At 45.3% G+C, this 14,981-nt stretch overlaps 1 non-coding gene across 1 annotated transcript; it reads right to left on the reverse strand.

Moving 5' to 3' along the window:
- On the reverse strand, positions 1 to 214 carry LOC115647363. Its single transcript, XR_003999311.1, has one exon. It is a non-coding gene; the product is annotated as a small nucleolar RNA U3 (small nucleolar RNA).
- Between the last annotated feature and the right edge of the window lie 14,767 nt (positions 215 to 14,981).

Below are 14,981 nucleotides of genomic sequence, written 5' to 3' on the forward strand. Positions count from 1 at the left end.
ACCATTCAGGCTGTGTAGCCTTTCCCTGCACTTCTCAGGAAGAACAAGATATTCTTCTATAGCAGAAAGCAGCTGCCATAGAACAGCATTTTCTGCTATTTTCATGCTCAGAAGGAAACACTGCAACCCTTCGTCATAGCTAGGAAGATGAGCTTTTCACAATCATCCTTCTCCAATCACTAACTAAAGAAATGATCCCTGAAAGTACAGTTTTAACCAAGATGCCTCCTGCCAGTCACAGGCCATTGTAGCGAATAGTCCTCTAACTGGTGGTTGCTAGAATTTGGCCTTCACGAGATAGAGAGCACTACAAGAAGCCCCATGTGAGTAGAAGCTGTCTCTCAACTCTGCCCTCCACAGCTCCCTTCCGTAGGCTGACTATCAACGCAAAGCTGCTCAAAGCAGCCATCCCCTTTCATTTGCATAAACTGAAGATACAGATAGGCCACTCCACCAATCATCTTCTTCTCCCTGCTTTGCGATGCCTAAGACCACAATCTTATAGAGTCTTTCTCACAGACTCTCTCTGGCTCAATGACTCTACATATTTATCCAAGGCAGATAAAGAGCTGGGCTAAAAAGGAGAGTGTTGTGGGTCACAGTGATGTCTAAAACTGGGACTTAAGTGTCTAAATCTGGGCTTCAGGTGACTATCTTTGTGGATCTGGGTCTAAGTGCTATTCCTGCTCACTGGTAAGAACAGGTTTATATGGTAAACTTGATGACATATTTCAGAGTAGCAGTCATGTTAGTCTGTATCAGCAAAAAGAACAAGAGTACTTGTGGCACTTTAGAGACTAACAAATTTATTTCAGTATAAGCTTTTGTGGGCTACAGCTCACTTCTTCAGATGCATAGAATGGAACACACAGAATGTATAAATATCTTCTGTCTGTGTGTTCCATTCTATGCATCTGAAGAAGTGAGCTGTAGCCCAGGAAAGCTTATGCTGAAATAAATTTGTTGGTCTCTAAGGTGCTACAAGTACTCCTGTTCTTTTTTTCCTGATGACATAGTTGCTGAATAATTTAAGACAGGACATGTGGGGGTTATGACTACAGAGAAATACCTCACTAATCTGGACTTTAATCTTCATACTTTATAATTCATTCAAACAGTCTGATCCAAAAATCTGTGGGAGCCTTAGCACCTCTCAGCTCTCCTGCACTTCCCTCAGGGATGGATTAACCTTTTGTGGGTCCGGTGAAAAATATATTTGTGGGTCCCCATAGGGATAATGGCACATGGTGCATGGAGATTGGTCCCTGGAGCAAGGAGCTGGCCAGGGGCATGGCCCAGCCTGGCACGGCACAGCATGGCACTAAGGCATTATTTAGAAACCAGCAGATGCCAGATGCACAGTGTCCTGGCCGGCCCTGTGCTACCAACTGCCCCTTCCCCTTGGGGGTGGGGCCATGCCATACCACATAACCATCCCGCCCAATACCTACTTAACTTCCTATGGCCAGAGACCCCCTGGACTCACTATGTCCAGCACCCCCGCCAGACCCTGCCATAAATGCACAGTGCCCTGCACAACACAACCCCTGCCCAGCACTCCCCTGTCCACAACCCCATCACAACTGCCCAGCACCCTACAAAGAACCCTGAATCCCCAGTGCCCCAAAACACACAGATCTTCCCTGCCCCCTCACAGCCCAGCACCTCTTCAGGCCGCTCAGAGATCCACACCCTGACTCCCAGCTGCACTCACCGGCCCTGCTGGGAAGTGACTGTGTGTCAGGCTGAACGAGCAGCGCAGCCAGGACTGGTCCCAGGGCTGGGAATCACTCTGGCTTCTCTGGAGTGACCCTCCCAGCCCAACTGGTGAGACTGGCCAGGCTTCTGCACCAGTCCCTGGTGGCTCAGCTCTGGGGAGACAGGCAGGGTCCCACAGGTGGTGGGAAGCAGAGACTGCCTGGAGTCGGAGGTGCACTGGGGTCTGGCCAGGAGGCAGAGAGCAGTACTCAGGCAGCAGGCAGGCAGGCTGAGAGGAGCAAGTGATGGGCTGCGGGGAGCCAGCTGGCTGGTGGGGTCTCAGCACAGTGCTAGTGGAACAGGCTGGGGCCCCTTTTGAGCATGGGCCCAGCTCCATGGCACCACTGGTACCATTGTAAACCCGGCCCTGTCTCCCCTTACACAGACCAGGTGAGGGATACTGCCCAGCAGGCACAGGGCTCCTGGCATCACAGTTCACCCTGCCCTTTCCACACCCCAGTGTTCGTCTGTGGGGAGGAATCAGGGCTAAGTGAGAAATCTGAGCACCCCCTGCACCACATGTTGCCTCTGCAACATATCCAGTTTTTTGGGGGGGCAATGCCCCCCAAACTCCTAATCACCACCCATGCTGCCACTGCCGGGTAGGTGCTTTAATCTACTGGGCTAAAGGTTATAATGAGGGCACTGTCACCTCTTGCTGAGGCAGTACTATGGTGTGCAAGGCCTGGTCTCTGAGTACTCTTGCTGGATTGGGACCCATAGGCAAGACAGGTGAGGGAATGCCTAGTTTGAGGGCACACAAATATAAATTATAATAATGAAATGGCTGCCATGTTTCTCCCTTCAAATTGGGAGTTCCCTATTATACAAAGGTTTTGGTCATTTTGTTAATCTAGTCAACACTTTCTAACAATGAGAAATGACATGAAATTCTATAAATGTTGCTGTTTATATTAAAAGAGGTATGCATCTTTTGCTCATTGTCCAAGTAATGCAGAGCCCTTTATACACCAACAAAAAAATTAGCTAAGCACCAAAAGCTGCTTGAAATAGATAAACTTTAAAGCTGTGTATGAAAAAGTGGTGCTGATTTAGCAATCCAAATTGTATTTGGAAGAATATTTTATCATCAAACCATTAGGACATAACAAAAGGCTTCTGCCGTAAAAGATTGACACAAATTGACCCTTGTTGCAAATTTCCTCCCTCAAGCATATAACATGTAAAAAAAGCTACAGAAGCAATTTTAAATATAAGTATTTTACCATGAAGAGGTGTATGAGATAATATTTTTTATTAGACCAACTTCTGTTGGTGAGAGAGACAAGCTTTCAGGCCACATAGAACTGTTCTTCTGGTCTGGGAAAGGAACTCCGAGCATCACATCAGAATGCCAGATAGAACAGATTGTTTAGCATAAGAAGTTAGCACATATTGTAAGGTATCATTCAAGGTAGAGTGACCTGTTAACACCTCTGCAGTTATAGGACACTTAGGGTATGGCCACACTACTAGCTGGATCGGCGAGTAGCGATTGCTCTGTCGGGGATCGATTTATTGCATCTCATCTAGATGTGATAAATCGATCCCCACCACGCTCCCCATTGACTCCAGAACTCCACCAGGACGAGAAGCGGAAGCAGAGTCGACGGGGGAGCTGCGGCCATCGATCCTGGGCCGTGAGGATGGGAAGTAAGTCAAAATAAGATACATCGACTTCAGCCATGCTATTCTCATAGCTGAAGTTGCGTGTCTTACATCGACCCCTCCCCTGCAGTGTAGACCGGCCTAAAGATGGGGTTAGTGGGTTACAGATTGTTGTCTCTGCTCAGTCCATGATTTTTGGTGTCTAGCAGAGTGATTAATTTAAGCTCCCAGGCTCATCTTTTGAACGTATTCCCCAGGTTTCCTTTGAGGATGGAACCTGACAGGTCAGATAAAGAGTGATAGCATTGTCAAAAGTGTTAATCACAGGTGGTTGGGTGTTTTCGTCTTTTATCATTTTCCAGCGTGAGTTCATTTGAGAGTTTAATGATTGCCTGGTTTCACCCACATAGTTGTTATCAGGGCATTTAGTGTACTGGATGATAGTGGCTCTGGAACAGGGGGAGCCAGGGGGCCATGGCCCTCCCACTTTTTGAAAGTGGATGGGCCTGGTCCACCCACTTTTTGCCACGGTGGACTCTGCCTCCTTCCCCTCCTGTTCCTCCTGTGTCCCTGCTCCTGGGGCTCCCTGCCCAGGACTGATGGAGGTGGAGGGTCTGGATTCTGCACCAGCTCTCCACAGTTGTCTGTGCAGCTCTTACCCCAAGCCAGCTCCAGCTGAAGGGTAGGGCCTCAGAGCTGCAACCTGGCCTTGGTAAGAGCCGTGCGAGCAGCTGTGGGGAACTGTGGTGGACTCTACACCTGCCTGCGGTGCAGGGGGCCCAAGCAGCCCCTGCTCCCACCCCCTGGGCCCCTCACCCTGGCCAGGTGGAGAGTTCACGCCATGGCTGCTTCTTGGGGGAGAGGAGGGGTGGGGTGGGGTGCGGCCTTGGAAAAAGGTAATGGGGCCTTGGGGGAAGAGGAGGGGTCTTGGGAGGGAGGGGCAGGATGGGGGCATGGCCTTGGGGAGAAAAGGAGGGGCCTTGGGGGAAGGGGTGGGCTGGAGGTGGGGCCCCTGGTCCCTCCACTTTTGGGAAGGCTCTGCTGCCCCTGTATTGTGATGGCATGTGTAGGATCCATGGAATCTGAAAGGTGTGTTGTGGGGCGTGTTGATCATTGTAGAAGTGGAGCTATGTCTGTAAGTTTTTCATATGCAGTTCTGGCAGAGTTTGGAGCTACTTTGAGTTGCTGTGTCCTGATCTGTGGGAAGGTTGCTTCTGATGATGAACTTGGATAGGTTGTTGAAAGCCATAAATAGGGGTTCAGGAAAGATTTCTTACAGGATGGAGTCCCCATCAAATTTGGGTTGTAGTTGTTCAATGATACCCTGTATCGTTTCTAGTGTGGGGTGGTAGGTGAGTACTAGGGGTGTGCAGTCAGAGAGGGTTTAATTTCTATACCGAAGCAGGTTCTTTTTAGGTTCTTTGGGTAGCCCATTCCATGATATCTACTTCTCAGGTGAAGGGTCCTTGTCTGATGAAGGCAGTTTTGAGTGTGTTAAGTTGTATATCCTGGACTTTCTCCTCAGAGCATATTCTGTGGTATCTGAGTAGCTGGCTGTAGATAACAGATTTCTTGGTGTGTTACTGGATCTGTGAAGGTAGGTGTGGTGATCTGTGGGTTTCTTGTGTGTAGTTGTCTGTAGGTTTCCATTGCTGAAGCTCACTGTGGTATCCAGGAAGTTGATGCTAGTGTGGGAGTGTTTAATGGGTGGGTGGTGGTTGCTGAAGTTGTGGTGAAAATCTATGAGGGAGTTTAAACCGTCTGTCTAGACGATGAAAATATAGGATTGCCAGGCGTCTGTTTTTTTACTGGAACACCGCGTCGAAGAGGGACCCTGATGGCTCCAGTCAGCACTGCTGACCAGGCTGATAAAAGTCCAGTCGGCAGCACAGCGAGGCTAAGGCGGGCTCCTAGCCTGCCCTGGTTCAGTGCAGGTCCTGGAACTAGTGACATATCTCCTAGGCATGGGGTGGCCACAGGGGCTCCACATGCTGCCCCTGCTCCGAGTGTCATCTCCGCAGTTCCCATTGTCTGGGAATCGCAGCCAATGGGGCCTGCAGGACAGCGCCTGTGGATGGGGCAGTGCACGGAACTGGGTGGCTGCCCCTCTGCCTAAGAACTGGAGGGGGGACATGCTGCCACTTCCAGGATCTACCTAAGGTCGGTGCCACCTGGACCCTGCACCCCTCGCCTCCTCCCACATCCCAACCCCCTGCCCCAGCCTGATGAAAATGAGCAAGTGAGTGAGGGTGGGGGAGAGCGGCAATGGAGAGAGGGGGAATGGAGTGAGTGGGGGGTGAGGCCTCAGCAGGGCAGGGGTGGGGCAAGGGGCAGGGCAAGGGTGTTCAGTTTTCTGCACTCAGAAAGTTGGCAACCTTATGAAAATATCATGGCTGTATCTCAGGTATATCATTGGTTTTGTGGTACATTTGTCCAGAAATTCTTCTTCAAGGTAGCCCTTGAAGAGTTTGGCATATTGAGGAACCATACTAGTATCCATGGCTGTTCCCATGGTTTGAACAAAGTGTTTATTGTTGTATGTAAAATTGTTATGGGTGAGGATGAAATGGATGAATTTGACTATGTGTTTGGAGTGGATATCTGAGGGTTGTCCATCATCTTGTAAATGTTTGAGAGTTGCAAAACCTGCAGTCATATCTTCACTGCTACAATGTTCAACACCCCCCGCAACACACCTTTCAAAATCCATGTGTTCTACACATGCCTATCACAACTTGTGATGTACCTCATCCAGTTGTCATAACCTTAGTCCCAGATTTGGACCTTAGCGTCCAAAATATGGGGGTTAGCATGAAAACATCCAAGCTTAGTTACCAGCTTGGACCTGGTACTTGCTGCCACCACCCAAAAAATTAGAGTGTTTTAGGGCACTCTGGTCCCCCTGAAAAACCTTCCCTGGGGACCCCAAGACCCAAATCCCTTGAGTCTCACAACAAAGGGAAATAATCCTTTTTCCCTTCCCCCCTCCAGGTGCTCCTGGAGAGATACACAGACACAAGCTCTGTGAATCCAAACAGAGTGACTCCCCCTCTCCGTTCCCAGTCCTGGAAACAAAAAGGACTTTCCTATTCACCCAGAGGGAATGCAAAATCAGGCTAGCAAATTCAACACATACAGATTTCCTCTGATTTCTTCCTCCCACCAATTCCCTGGTGAGTACAGACTCAATTTCCCTGAAGTAAAGAAAAACTCCAACAGGTCTTAAAAGAAAGCTTTATATAAAAAGAAAGAAAAAATACATACAAATGGTCTCTCTGTATTAAGGTGACACAACACAGGGTCGATTGCTTAAAAGAATATTGAATAAACAGCCTTATTCAAAAAGAATACAAATCAAAGCACTCCAGCACTTATATTCATGCAAATACCAAAGAAAAGAAACCATATAACTTACTATCTGATCTTTTTGTCCTTACACTTAGAAACAGAAGATTAGAAAACAGAACTACTTCTCCAAAGCTCAGAGAAAGCAGGCAGACAGCAAACAAAGACTTAGACACAAAATTCCCTCCACCCAAAGTTGAAAAAATCCGGTTTCCTGATTGGTCCTCTGGTCAGGTGCTTCAGGTGAAAGAGACATTAACCCTTAGCTATCTGTTTATGACACCAGTGCACTAAATACCCCAATAACAATTATGTGGTTGAAACCAGATAAAAATTATGTCCTCGAATGAATTCACACAGGAAAATGATAAAAGACAAAACCCCTATCACCTGTGGATGAACACTTTTCACAGCATGATTGCTCTGTATCTGACCTATCAGATAAGGTTACCATATGTCCAGGTTTTCCCAGACATTGCCTCTTTTTTGAGTTTCCCTTTCTCTGTTCAGGTGGATTTTTTAAATAACGGAAAATGTCCAGAGTTTTTGCAGAGCAAACAAGCTGCAGCTCAGAAAGAGGCCTGATTGGTCTGCTTCCCGAATGATCCCTCCCCTGCATCCACAGCAGTTTGGTCCATTCCCCTGCAAGCCACAGCTGCTGGATCCCACCCACCCAGGCTCCAGCTCCCAGCCCTGGGAAGAGGTCCTGCAGAAAGATGCTAACTAATAGCTGTCTCGGCATTTTGGGCTCCCACTTCAGCCCGTGTCCACTAGGAAAAAGGGCCAGAATGGCATAAAAGGATTCCTCAAATGCAGGCACTGTGGAACATAACTGTAAAAAGCTGTCTTCTGAGCATCTCCTACAAAGCCTTGGTGTATGGGGCAATGCCAGGGTCAGAGGTGGGGCTGCGTGTAGTGTGGCAGGACAAGGTCACAGCATGAGCTTTACAGAGATTCAGAGTAACCCAGAGGGTCAGGAGAGCACAATGGTTGCTTAACACCGCCATTGCATCCTCTTTGTCTAGGGCTGCAGGTTGTGTACAGCACCCAGCACAGAATCTCACTTCTGCATTTGTTGATGTCACTAAGAGCATGACCCAAAGCCTGTTGCAGTAAACAGGATCCTTTCCATCAACTTCAGATCAAGCCCTAAGCCCTGACTCAGAAAAGCATCACTATTCAGGAAAGCACTTAAGCATGTGCTTAATTTTAAGCATGAACTTCCTGACTAGGGATGAATTGCTCAACTGCTTTCCTTAATCAGGGCCCTAAATCCTAATTGCTGCTGAGCTCCAGTGACTTTCAGGGAAGACAGTGGGAACTAACAAGTGCTCAACACTTCTTCACATTTGGCAGTAAGTCAGATGCAATGTGCACCCACTGACAGGTCTGAGACAAAGCTATTTTCAAAATCCAAACTCTTCCCAATAATTGGCAGCAGCACTGTAGAAGCAGGGGGGAACAAAGGTTCTGTCTGAAAAGGTGTGAAGACTGTGCTGCTGCCTCACATCATTCCCACTGCCAACAGTTCTTTTTTACTATTGTTCCTTCAACCTCAGAGTTTATTCATCCCTTGATAAAGTTATTACCAGATAACCAGGAAGCATCCTCCAGTTATTATTCACAGTAAGTACAGATTTGATATAAGCCCAAAGAGGCAAAGGTTTCAGAATCTTAAGACTGGGCCCCCCTCATTACAAACAATGAAAGAATATGCCACCTGTTTTGATAATGCTTTGCATGTGCTTTGCATCATAGTTGTAGGCACCTGATTGAAAAGTCTTTAAAGAATCATATGGACAACTTCTAAGGGGCTACATTAAAATAAAGGATTAGCTGGATTTCATAACTTGCGTTGAGTAATTTCTTTGTTTAATAAAACCTCTGACCATACCAGACTATAACCCATCCATCCCTTCACATGCGCTTCACTTCTGAGTATTATCCAGCACGTTTTACAAAATGTAGGTGTCGGAGACAGAGGGAAGAATAGGCAAAAAGGTCTGTGCTGAAAACTGGTGCAATTTGCTCCACGGGCAAAGGAAGAAAATGCTGTGTTTTTTAATGATAGCACTGCAGGGACATCGGGGGAAGATTCTGGATGTAACAGATTTCAAAAAAATCCACATATTTATCTATAATAGCATCTAGAGTGTGCTGGCCACTGTAAAAAAACAAGAGAGAGAGAGAGAGAGAGAAGAGAGAGAGTAAAAGGCAATCTACATAGACAGAACAGAGGCACGGTGACCTGCTCAAGAGTCACAGAGCAAGCCACTGACTGAGCTAAAAATAGAACCCAAGAATCTTGGTCCAGTGCCCTATGCATACTGCCTCTCAACTCTGCTTTGCACACTATATACTACAGGTATTTAATTTAGGTTTGTTTTCTATTGCTGAGGGATTCATATCAAAGCACAATTAATACATTTGTAGATTTTCAGTCATAAGTCTCTAGTCTGAGCCTCTGCATAGCACAGGTCGTAAAAATTGAATATTGCAACATACAGTATCTTGGGGAAAAATGCAAAAAGGTGTGATTCCAGCAAAACATCATGTGATATGTTTCATGCATGTAAACACATTGACATGTGTGTTAAGTCATGCAGTCTGTTCATGGCTATCTTTGAGTATTAATACAATATTTTTTGCATATGGAAAACAGAAGTTGTGTACTCTGTGCCTCAGTTTACCCATCTGTAAAATAGGGATAATAGTACTTCTCTACCACCCAGCTGTGTTATGTGAAGTTTTGGTAAAGCTCTTTGAAATCCTTGGATGGAAGGAATAGATAAGTGCTGAGTATTATTGTTAGACTAAGGAAACACCCAGGGTGTATGGGATCCACACAGAACATGAGAGAGTGGTTGCTCAGACAGAAGGGGCCAAATCCTGAAGTTCTTACTCAGTCTTCCTTTTACGTAGACTGTCCTGGGACTTCCATGAGAATTTTCCCTGAGTTAGACCTAAGCAAAAATGGAATAAAAACATCCACATTTGATCCCATTAAATAAGTACATATGAGACATTTACACGGGGTCTAATTCCTGAGCACCTGATGAGCATCTATAGCTCTAATTAAAGGAAATCCAAGTTGTAGAGTTTTAGCACTTTCCCTATTAGTACTGTGTATTATTTTTTATTTATTGACCATCATCACCGTGTTAAGGACTGGTCTCTGTAGCGAGCTTACACTCTAGCACTTATAAAGAGAGAGAATCAACACCATGACTCCAAATAGTAAGGAATGACTCCAACTTACTTACTGTGTTTCAGAGCACATCTTTCATATGTCCACTGGAATGACTCCAGTGCTTGATGTGATGTTGCACACCACCTTTCTAACACTGGAAGATTATTTTGATGGCTGATGTTGGCAATATGTCTCTTAGTTTCTGGTATAAATAGCCATATGTTCTGTTAAAAATATTGGATTTAGAAAGCATAGTCCCTGCAGACTGTATGCAAACATGAGTGTCTTGGAACTGTTTTAAATTTTATTACAATTAGCTTACTCTTTAAATCCAACCTGTGCTGGACCAAACTTTCAAGGGACAACTGTGGTGTGTGTCTTCAGGCCGGTGGCTGCTGGAGTAAGAATATCATATTCTGACTCTGTATTTGCATTATTAAGGAACTAAATGCTTTTCTGTTAAAGATTTTATATTTGGAAGTTGAGCCAAGTGTCTCTATGGATAAAGGGGAAAATATTCAAAAGCATGTAAGTGACTAACGGCCTATATCCCATTTTCAAAAATGACTTAGGAGGCTGAAAGTCAAAGGACTGTAGGTATTTGGAGGCAGATTTTTAAAGGTAATTTAGGTGCCTAACATGGCACATAAGGGCCTACTGGGATTTTCAGAAGTGCCTAAGGGCTAGATTCACTAGGTGAACTTACAGACCTAGATTTTTCTGGTGGATGTTAATGCTTAAGTCCAACATTTGGGCACCACTGTCATTCATAAAACCATTGATCAGCTGCCGCCTAACCCTGTAGGCACTAAAGTCCCTAGACATCTGTCATAAACAGATAAGTAAGAGTTAATAGAACAGAAGTACTTCATCTCTCTTTTGCCTGGAAAGGGTTAACAAGATCAGTGAGCCTGGCTGTCACCTGACCAGAGGACCAATCAGGGGACAGGATACTTTCAAATCTTGAAGGAGGGAAGTTTGTGTGTGTGCTGTTAGTTTTTGGTTGTTGTTCACTCTGGGGGCTCAGAGGGACCAGACGTGCAACCAGGTTTCTCTCCAATCTCTTTGATACAGTCTCTTATATGTCCAGAATAGTGAGTACTAGGTAGATAAGGCAAGTTAGGCTTATATTTGTTTTCTTTATTTGCAAATGTGTATTTGGCTGGAAGGAGTTCAAATTTATATTTTGCTGAAAGGATTTTAATTTGTACTTGAATACTTAGGCTGGGAGGGTATTCCCAGTGTCTATAACTAAAAGATCCTGTACCTATTCCATTTTAAATTTACAAAGATAATTTTTACTGTTTTTTCTTTCTTTAATTAAAAGCTTTTCTTGTTTAAGAACCTGATTGTTTTTTTTTATTCTGGTCAGACCCCATGGGACTGGGTCTGGATTCACCAGGGAATTGGGGGAGAGAAAGGTTAATTTTCTCTCTGTGTTAGGATTACTTTCTCTCTCAGGAAGAGTCTGGGAGGGGGAGAGAGAAGGAGGGGGGAAGGTGCATTTTCCTCTCTGTTTTAAGATTCAAGGAGTTTGAATCACAGTGATCTTCCAGGGTAACCCACGGAGGGGAAGCCTGGGAGAGGCAGCGGTGAGGGAAAGGGTTTACTTTCCTTGTGTTAAGATCCAGAGGGTCTGGGTCTTGGGGGTCTCCGGGCAAGGTTTTGGGGGGACCAGAGTGTACCAGGCACTGGAATTCCTGGTTGGTGGCAGTGCTACAGGTACTAAGCTGGTAATTGAGCTTAGAGAAATTCATGCTGGTACCCCATCTTTTGGACGCTAAGGTTCAGAGTGGGGAATTATACCATGACAACACCTAAGTTTCCACTGGGAAAGTCCCTTAGGCACTTCAGTTGCTGCTGCTGGGCATGTGCACAACCATCTCAGTCCTAACACCACTGTACACTTCAGCTCCCACCTAAGCTAAGGAAAGATTCACAAACTAGCTCTTCTGTTGCTCTCTCACCTGATCCAGTGGGCATGCTCAGAGGCTACACCTACTGAATTGGGCCCTGAAAAAACACTGCCAAGGCAGGACTGGTGTTGCCCTCTGCACTCAATAGCCCAGTGGGTTAGCCCACTTCTCCAGGATGTGTGAGACCCAAGTTTAAATCCCCATTCTCCCTGAAAGTTAGACTAGGAACTTGAACTTACGTTTCCCAGCTGCCAGGCACATACCCTAACTACTGCACTGTAGGGTATTGGGGGGGGGGGCTTGTCCCAGTTGCTTCTGATGAAGCTGTTCTACTTTGTATGAAATACTCAAATATTCATTGGTGCAGAGACTGGATCTCCCTGGAGTGTGTGCTGAGCTAGAGTCACTGACATATTCACTGGGCCAGAGAGATTGACTATGTAGCCTAGTGGTTAGCACAATCAGGAGGTCTGATTGCAGCTCACATAGGCATACCCTGAACCTAGCTTTGATCTAGTTAAAACCTTAGATTAAAGCTATCTTGTGTAACAATAGCAGTGTAGCTTCTGCAGCAGCCTGGGCTAGCCTCCTGGGTTCAGCACTGCTCTGCATACATACTAAATTCAAAGCTATTTTGGGTACACCTACCTGAACTGCAGTCACACCTCTAAGTGCTGTGTAGTCTATCCTCAGAAGCCTAACACTTTCCATGCATTGGACAAGGCACCTAATTCAGGGTAGTGAATTCTACTGGGCTCCTAAAAGTTAAGTGCTGTAATACTGAACCCTGGCCTTATGTTGATATAACTACATCACTCGGGGTGTGGATTACCCCTGAGTGAGACAGTTATACCTGTCTAATCCCAGTGTAGACAGTGCTGTGTTGATGGGAGCAGCTCTTTCATCCTTGTAGGTTACATTGTCACTAAGCACGACAATGGCGCAGCTACACCAGTGCCGCCGAAGCATTGTAAGTGTAGACAAGCCTTGAGCATTTCAGTTCTTAAGTTCCCCAAGTGAAGCTAGTCCAAGCCACTGAAGTCACCACTGGCACCTTGCTGCTTTTGAAAAAAATTGTGAGATGTCCAGCTGCATCTTTAGGCATCTAAATCTTTTTACAAATCTGGTCCATAGATGCTTGGGAAGAATTTACCCCAACTCTATAGCTATTAGAAAAATGATTTAAAGCTAAACAATTATAAAGGGCAGTTGTGCTCTCAGTTACACCCATGTAAATATTAATTTGCATAGTGATAGTGCCTAGGGGGGTCTCCATTAGGTCAGGGCCCCACTGTGCTAGGAACTGTACAAAGTAGTGAGCATTCCGGTCCCAAAGAACTTACACATTGCCTTCAGTACAACTACGCAGGTGTAACTGAGCACAGAATTTTGCCTTTAGGCAGAAGTTGGCCTTAGAAGAATAGCACAACTTTTTGCGAATTTGTAATAACCCAATTGCTATAAAGGTTAGGGTACGGTTTCTGTGTGCTTGTCTTTTCTACTTTTCACGCAGGGACCCAAAATGGCCAGTTTGTCACATGTTTATCTATACCTAGGTACAAACAAGAATGTTAAATATGAATTTGCATCCAGTGGGATATTGCTTTTTGATCCTTCAAAGGGTCCTTCTAATCCGAAACCCTAGAGGCATCTAAACTGAGTGAAAAGAGGCTTTCTGGGTTATAGTTATAAATATAGGTAATATAAAAAATAACTGAATTGGTACTTTCATTCATATACATTTGCCCAGATGTAACAGAATCTACCTGCACAATTCTCATATGCAAGTTACAGGAGCTTTTGGATGAAAGGCCTGGTGTAAATGGGTGAAACTCACTTGACATCAATGGAGTGATACCTATTTTCACCAAAGCTGAATCTGGTCTGTTTTTTCTGTTGCTTTATTCCTAGTGCAAATGTTTTCTGTGGGACTGGACATTATTTCTGCTCATGGGGCCATCTATGGCTCAGAATTGCTGCTTTCTCTGACGCCACTGGGAGGCGCCGCACTAGGGAACATACTGCAGGCGCACAGCACAGCAGCCCTATTCCAGGCCTACAGATGTGCTAGTCCACATCAGGTGAGAATTTCTCATAACTATATTGAAACCAAAGATAAAATCCCAGGTTTGGTATAATCAGCCAGCACGCCATGCCTCACCAAACCAGCACAACCCTGGTAAGACAGGATGTTGTGAAAAACAAAACCTCTCCAGCTTGGAAAAAAATGATGATTTTCATTTAATAAAACTCTTAAGACCTGATTTTAAAGCATTCCTGAACTCTGTGTTCTATGCTCGTGCAAAAACATTCCATAAATTTTAGGGATTAGCTGGAATTACCTCTCCCCAATTTTGCCCTGATGTAAAATTTGCTTTTAATAACTTCCAACTTCCTGAACCACAAAGCTACCTGATCTGTTGCACTGTTATTCCCCATGACAAATGACAATATTCTAAGGGGAGAAAATGCAGGTGTGTTTACTCTAGGTCAGAGCAAAATAAAATTGCACTCTAGCATAAATAGAGTGACAAACCAGGAGCTTCTGTGTGGTTCGTCAGCCTTTACCTGCTGTAGAAGGGCTGCAGTGGAAGATTCTAGAAACTGGATCACTGGGGAGCAAGATCCAGAGCTGCACCTGGAAAAGTGCAGTATGGTCTCTACTCTCCACTCTCCACACTGTCAGCCCAGCTGGACAGAGTGAGGACAGGGGGTATGGCCATGGCCTCCCATCTTTCCGCTTTGGGGAAGCTAGCATTTGTGTTGCTGCTAGCCTTAAGCATTCAGAAAGCAAAAGGGCTGCCATTGTGAATAGCCCCAGTGCATCTGTACAGGAGATGGAGGGAATGCTTCTGACCAGTCACAAGCTAGTGCTAACACTATTTTCCTGATTGAAACCTCATCATCAACACACACAGGCTAAGCTTCAGAGAGAGATTTGATCATATTTCATCCTGGAAGTTAAAGGCATAGAAACAGCACAATCTAACACCAATGTGTTAGATTGTAAGTGCAGAAAAAGCTCACATTGACAGTAAAGGACCTTGGATCAGGCTCTAAATCCTCCTTAGTCACAAGCGAAAATATCATTATGAAGGAGCCCTGTGGAATTCAATAGGAATGAAGGGACCAGATTTTTAAAAATATTTAGGTGTCTAAAGATG

This window comes from Gopherus evgoodei, chromosome 2, assembly GCF_007399415.2.
Source record: "Gopherus evgoodei ecotype Sinaloan lineage chromosome 2, rGopEvg1_v1.p, whole genome shotgun sequence".
Classification (NCBI taxonomy): Eukaryota; Metazoa; Chordata; order Testudines; family Testudinidae; genus Gopherus; species Gopherus evgoodei.